An 8,084-nucleotide genomic window follows, 5' to 3' on the forward strand; every position below is an offset into this window, starting at 1 on the left:
GCTTTGTCCAACTCCCCAAAATTTCCTTTATGACTAAAGAGCTTCCACATAAGCGTGTCTGAAAACTCAAATTTTTATTATTTATTTTTATTTAAAAGTTGGCCTAAGCCATGAAACTAAGCAACGTCACATGAAAGTGACTGAGAAAACCCAAAGGAGGGGTCTCGTAATATCGAGCTTGTGCAAGATAAGGTTCTGTCATCTTTGCCAGTTTGTCAGCTAGCAAATTGCCTTCTTTTGGTACCAATATAATCTCAGTTGCCCAACTTTGTTAGCGAAGCTTTTGTATAGCTCGGACGAGTAAGAAATGGTTCATCGGTGCGTTGGTGTCTTCCAATAGCTTGGCAGCTTCCAAGTTGTGTTTTACCCACACGAAGCTACATTTTTTCAACAGCATCCAAGAGGTTTCAAAGTGAAGAACAATTCTTTTGGATTGATATATATATATACTTTAGTTACAAAATGTTATATTTGGAATGATGCAAATCTAAATCAACTAAGTGGCTTAGCTGTTAAAGCGTTGATTCATAAGCACAAGACTCAGGTTTGAATACCTCTCGCTTCCTTGCTTCTGCATATAAGTTTTCATCCAATCCAGTATAATTGGATATTAGAGATTAGATTTATTAAAGTAAATTAAAAGTATGACTAAATTAATAGAAAATGTAAATAATAAAGATCAAATGTATAATTATTAAATTTTTATCAATTGTCATGTCATCATCTCCGTTAAATATTAATGGTTTGTGACTTAACTGACACAAATAAATAATTAGATAATCTGATTGACAAAATTTTAAAATTGATGGTCAAAATGAAATGTACTATAGTTGGGTGGTTATACGTATATTTTATCAAAAAAAAATAATTAATCCCTTCCTTTTAACGCATCACCAATTCAGATTTGCAAAATCCCCCAATATATACAGAAAGTTATGGAATCCTTGGAAACTCATCCCACCGAACTCCTTTTAGCTCCCTCGAGCCTTTGCTTCAATTAGCTAACACACACTCCCTCCTTTATCACTCCCTACACAACATTTCCCTCTCTTTCCCCAAGTACAACAAAACATAAAAAGGTATCTCAAAAGAAGAAATGGGTACTCTAGTGGGGCATGTAGCTCCAGGTTTAGCCTTCTTTTTCCTTGGGTTTTGGCATCTCTTCAATCACGTCAAGCTCCATTCTCTCCACCCAAATTCCTTCACATCCGCCTCATGGTTCCCCACACCAAAATCAAGGCACTTAGAGCTGTTCCTAATCATGGTAGCCACCTCCATCTCCATCTCCATGGAGCTCTTCATTGGCCCCGCAAGGCACCAGCCTTTCGATCCAGACGGTACCATCCTTCAAATCATCTCCACAACGTCGAGCACTCTTCAATATCAATGACTTTCTTCGCTTACGCAGCTTTCGCTATTCTCCTCGATAAAATTAGCCCTACTGCCGCGTACAGCCTGACTCAATTCATCGCAGCAATAGCCTTTGCCCAACAGCTCCTCCTCTTCCACTTTCACTCAGCCTATCACATGGGGATCGAGGGTCAATATCACTTGCTTATGCAGAGCGTCGTCGTTGTTTCTTTAACCACAACCCTCATGGGAATTGGGTTTCCCAATAGCTTCATGGTCAGCTTTATAAGGTCGATCAGTATTTTGTATCAAGGTGTGTGGGTTCATTGTCATGGGGTTTGGTCTGGACTCCTGCACTGGTTTCAAAAGGTTGTTTCCTCCACTTTGAAGATGGTCACCAGGTCGTCAACTGCTCGAGCCACGAGGCACTGCACCGAGCTAAATCGTTAGAAAACATTCTGTTCAGCTGGACCTTGATAGCCGTCACTATTTTCTCAGTGGCTTTCTATTTGGTTTTGGCTAAATTGTATGGAGAAAAAGTTGAGTATTCAAAGCTCGAGAAGGAAGAGGAAGTGGAACTGAAAGTGAAAGAAGAATCCGATGATCTTGAATATCAGAAGGGGCAAAATGTTTTGCAGTTAAGGACGTTGGAAGATAGAGTAGACTATATTGATCCAAGTTAATCTATGTCTGTAAGGTATGTGTAGTAATTATTATTTTGTTCGTAATTATATAAGTGTCTAGTCGGAGGAAAACGTGCGTTTTGCGTCTGTGTGATTTTATTATGATTTCTGTATGCAGAAATTTGATGAAAATAAAGAAATGTTTATCAGGTCTTGAACGGAAGTAGCTGAAGTTTCATTTTAAAATAGTATATTTCTACTATTCGAATTCATAACAACTTAATTTATTATATGATCTTAAAAAAATAAAATATTATTCTTCGTAAAAATTTAAATTCAAATAATTATATCCATAAAAAGAATTTATAACATAATTTTAATAAAAAATAAATATTATATTATATTCACTTCTAATTTATTAATAATAATACATTCACTATCATAAAGGAACAACTTATTCTCTCTCTTGAGTCGCTCTTTGTGTATTCCAATAATATGTTAACACCTAGATCAACTATTATCTTATTAAATATATTTAACCTTTGATAAGTTTACTGTTAATTCACCATTAATCTAAAATGGAATCTTCCACAGCTAACGCGCCGTTAAAAAGAAGGAAAGAAAGATTAAAAAAAAAATTTCTGCTAATAAACTTGCACTACTAGAAAAAATCACTTTAATGACGCGTATTGCGCGTATCTATGGTGCGGATGACACAAATGTCTGTCGTTGAAGCCACCGACTTGAATTTTAGATGACGCACATTATGTGTCATAAATCTATGACGTGCATTGATGACACGCATTTATGACTCACATTTATGATGCGCATTTGTGTGTCATAAATTTATAACACGCAATTACGACTTACATTGCATGTCATTGAAGCACACGTCACTAAAAAGATGACACACATGTGTCGTGATTGTATATAACATTCTTAATCCGGGTTAGTGACCAAATTGTAATATTCAGAATTTGGTGATTAAGTGGAATAGTTGAAAAGTTCAGTGAATTATTTGAAAATAATACCTTGAAGATGCTAGTAATTATAAAACGTATTAAGGGTTAAAAGGGTCATTTAACCAAGAGATGAATAAAATAATGATATATATGGATAAGGATGAGAGATTTTTCCAGAAATCTTTCTCTTTTTTCTTCTTCATCTTCTTCTTCCTCCCGTGAAAGCTCCAAGGCAAAGGTAAGATTCCTTGTAGCTGATTATTGTTAATTTAAGAGTGGGTTTGATCCTTAGGTAATATTTAAGCTTATGGAAAGCTTAGGTTGTTCTAAAATCAAAAGATGAAGAAGTTATTGAAAGATTAAAGAAAATGATTTTTTAAAGGAAATGTTGGAAAGAGTTAATAAGGGAATTTTGAGAAGGAATTTGACTTGTTATCAATAAAGTAAGAGATATGAAGTTAGAAAGGATTTATAACAAAGTTGAAAATTTAGTAAGATTCTTAATTTTAAGATCATGATGAGATTTGAAAATAAATATGGTTTATATGAATATAAGTTGGTTTAAGTAATGGTAGTTGAGTTTAAGGACATGATAGGGGCTTAAAATAGAAGAATTGAATGAAGAGTTGAATAATTTCATGCTTAAAATAATTTATGGGTTATGTTCGTGCATGCATGTGCATCGATGATATTCAATGTGCATCGATGCACTCTCAATAAACAAACATCAAATGCAAGTAGTGCATCGATGCATAAGTAATGCATCGATGCATAAGTAGTACATCGATGCACCACTTAAAATACAAACATCGAATGTATTTTATGCACCGATGCACAAGTAGTGCATCGATGCATCGTTAGGGAATGTATCGATACACTGTGCAGTGCATCGATGCATACCTTCATTAAAAGATGAAATTGGCTTTTCTCTTAGCCTAAGGAGTGATAGTTTCGAATATATTAATTAGATACTGATAAGTATAAATGTATTATTATGTAGATATAGAATGAAAGCTTGTTCCAGAACAAACTAAGGATTAGGATTGATTTGAAGCAACGAGGCCAGGTGAGTGATACAAGTTAGTTTATGATGTTTAATGGAAATAAGACTTGCGACGAGTCTATTTTCTATATTAGAATGTATGAATTTATGATCATATGTATATGTTTGATTTGAGTATATATGATATAATTACAGTAGGTGTTAAATGAATTTGTGTGAATACATGTAGTGTGATCAGTTATAGGATCTAATATGAATGATCTATATGATTGCATGGGAAGTGAAATAAGTTATATGATGGATGACCATACATGTTACAGGGTATAGGTGTTAATTATGAGAATCATTAATATATTTATGACTACATGAGATGGGTGATGAGTAAATAAGACAAGACTATAGAGTAATGAGAATATTTAAGAGAATAATATATAAATAAGAAGATAATAAATTAAGAGACTTTATGAAAATGGTATATATATAAATTAGGGGACATGAGCATAATGATGATACGAACCTGTAGGATAAACACTATAGGAAAAAATGAAATGCTTAAAAGAAAACTATGATATAGAAGTTATAAAATGAAGAACTATAAAACCTTATGAGAAGGTTATAGGATCTATATAGAATTAAATTAAATGGATAGAATAATTCATAATTAAATAACGTGAGATAAGTGATAAGGGTTATATGTTATTGTACATGTTAGTATAATAAATCATGTAAGCTGATACAAAGGAAAATGATATAAAGATAAATAGCTTTTACCTATAGGATTGATATAAGATTATATGTCGGTGTGATAACATGTACAGGGAACTAAGCTCTATGATATGATCCATGTGAGTATAAGTAACTGATAAGGGTTATATGTTATTGTACATGTTAGTATAATAAATCATGTAAGCTGATACAAAGGGAAAATGATATAAAGATAAATAGCTTTTACCTATAGGATTGATATAAGATTATATGTCGGTGTGATAACATGTACAAGGGAACTAAGCTCTATGATATGGATCCATGTGAGTATAAGTAACGTGATTGCATAAACTATATATATATTTATATGATTTGGTATATGCCATTTGATTCCTGGGTATACATGTAGATATATAGTGGATATAAGCTACAAAAGTGATCTATGTGACTAGATGTATATGAAATCTAAGTGATATGACTTATAGGTATTTCTATTATAATGTTGCATGATATGTATGTATGTTAAATGAATTATGTGATGGTATAAGAATGATATGAATTATAGGCGAAAACATGTATATGTTAGGAGATAAGACATATGACTATGAGTTATATGAAAGCTATGTGAAAGTGAACTACATGTTTATGTGAATATTTGAAAAGAAATAAATGATAATGCCCATGTTATGTGTCATGAGAGCTAGCGGTATAGTTGGCATGCCAAGAGTCGAGGGTCTATGCGGTCCTTCGGGACATATGTATATTCTTTGGAACATTTATGAGGTCTTTGAGACACATACTTGGTCCTTGGTATATGTATATGATTCTTAAGGAATTTCTATGTGGTCCTTATGGACATTATATGGCACTACGGTGCATTTATACGCGGCACTTCGGTGCAATTCTACGTGGCATTACGGTGCATTTCTACGCGGCACTTCGGTGCATTTATACGAGCTGTGGTGACAACATTAGTGCACAACCTCTATAGACTCACATATCTATAGTTCTCACAAGTGTACCATGGGCTAATCAAAGAGATAACATGAATACAATATATATATGTATGTGCTTTTGGTTACGAATTATGATTTGGGTGTTTCTTGGTGAAATGATATATGTGTGATATGATACACATAAATGATAAGTACAAGATCAAGTGATAAATAATTGGATGATAATGTTAGAAATAGTTATAATAATATATATGACAATGCTAAGAAAGTAGATGTTGATATATGTACATGAGTGTATTTGTTATATAAAAGGTGATTTTGTATGAAATTGTTATATGATTTTGTATGATAAGTTAGTATTAAATGTTCATGTGGTTTGTTATATGGAATGTTTTATGATTTCTATTATATGTTTTATTTGCCTCACTAAGTCATCGACTTAGCGTGTGATTGTTTCACACATAGGTTCGAGAAGAATATAGAGAGCATTGAGGAGCAAGACATGTCAGTATCTCCTTTACAATGTTCAGAACAGAAAACATATGTATTTGGCATGTAAATAAAATTTGAATTCGATATACTCGAATTGGTTTGGTAAAATCATATGATACTAATTTATGTAAATTAGTCAATTGTATTTAGTAAAAGTTTTAAATTATTCACTATTTTGTTCAAGTAAAGGTTTTGAAAAGTCAATGTGACATCTCGGACTCATAGCCGGGTCGGGTACGGGTTGAGGGTGTTACATTTAATGGTATCAGAGCTACGGTTTAGCCGATTCTAGGCTTAAATCGAAGTCAACCGTGTTTTAAGAAAAATGTACATGCCAACACGAAGTGAAAAAGTTTACGGTCTGAACGGTAAGGAGTGTGTTGTCTTGTTAATAGAGTTCAATAGTTATATTATATTAGATGTTTGATAATGAGAGCTTCAAAAGTGAAGCACAATGCGATAGACCTAAAGGTAATAGCATTCACCTGCCCTGGCCTGGCAGGGAGAAGAGCGAAAAACCTCAGGGAATGCCTGTACAAGATTAGAAAATATCTTCATGATGTTGAATAATATTTGATGTGTTTTCAATTTTCCACTTCTTTAACTCATAGAATGAATGTATCGAATTAGTTGAAGAGTTAAGAGCACCAGAGTTCAAGGTGGATTGAGGAAGATTCTGTGTTACAGACCTTTAGGTTAAATGATATGAAGATAATGATTAGAAGGTTTCATTTCTGCAAATGGAAGTTAAATTGAGTAGTTTCGTTACTAAATGGACAAGCTAGAATATGGTGAACAGTGTCACCATAAATGTTAAAGGATCAATGATGTGGTTAGAATTGTAAAAGAGTTCAAGAATAAGTGCATCAGTGATATGTTTATAAGATGAATGAATCAGAGTTGGATTTGAATCAAAGGGGTAGTATTGTGTATAAGTAAGATTTGGATATGATAAAGGTTTGTATTCAGATGGAAAGAGTTAGCGTTGGCTAACAAGATTGTGTGATGAATGTATGGAGTTATAAGATTTAAGATATTGTCAGGATATGATAACTAATATGAAGTGAATCTGGATACAGTTGTATACTGTGATCATAGTAAAGATATAGTGAAGGAAGTGAGGATTCGTATGTTTGAGTAAAGCTAAGGATGAAAAGAAGAATTTAAGAATGGATACATCATTATCCGTTTATACACAAAGAAGTTAGAATGTTAAGTGAGAATAATGGAAATTACATGGTGTATGAGAATAAAGGTGGATTTATAAGCTAAGTAAATTTGTTGGATAATTTCGAATAGAAATGATGTATATGATTGATTGATTAGGGCTTGTTCCCTAGATTGAACAGTTTCTATTGACGAGTTGTAATAGTAAAAGTGATAAAGTTGTAAGATTTGGAAAAGATGTAAGGTTAAGTCAATCAAGTCTGATGTGGATTTAGATATGGTAGTATATTCTGATAACGTAAATGAGGTATAGTTAAGAAGATACGATTTGTGTATCCAAAGGAAGCTAAAAGATTATGAGAGTCTGAAGAAAAGATATGACCTATGTATAAGAAGATTTTAAATTAGGAAAAGTAATCGAATAAGGAAATGAAATGATTGAGTTTAAAGGATCAGATATGATAAAGGTATGTTGAAGTATAAATTATAAGTTGATTAGAAGTAAGAAAGGTTTGTCAAAGGATGTGAAAGATTGCTTGATTATGCAAAATGTATGTTTTAATCATCCATGATGAAGATTTAAAGTTATGTTTCTTCAAGTAGAAGTAGTCAGAGAAATTAAGAATGATTTATATGATTAAAGAAGTTAAGAACAGTAAGTGATGATAGAATGAAAGTTAGAGTATGATTGCAAGGTAATTAGATTGATGATAAATTGATTGATTTATGATTTTAAGTGATAGAACTGATGTTATTGTATACCTGAATAGTGATATGATATGGATGTATAAGGGAAAAGGTAGATGAAGAACTATAGGAGTGAAAG

General features: G+C 32.6%; 1 pseudogene; it reads left to right on the plus strand.

Annotated features, from left to right (window-relative positions):
• The first annotated feature begins 957 nt into the window (after positions 1 to 957).
• LOC120179139 lies at positions 958 to 2,033 on the plus strand (annotated as a pseudogene).
• Positions 2,034 to 8,084: the final 6,051 nt, after the last annotated feature.

Source organism: Hibiscus syriacus, unplaced genomic scaffold, assembly GCF_006381635.1.
Source record: "Hibiscus syriacus cultivar Baekdansim isolate YM2019G1 unplaced genomic scaffold, ASM638163v2 tig00112402_pilon, whole genome shotgun sequence".
Lineage (NCBI taxonomy): Eukaryota > Viridiplantae > Streptophyta > Magnoliopsida > Malvales > Malvaceae > Hibiscus > Hibiscus syriacus.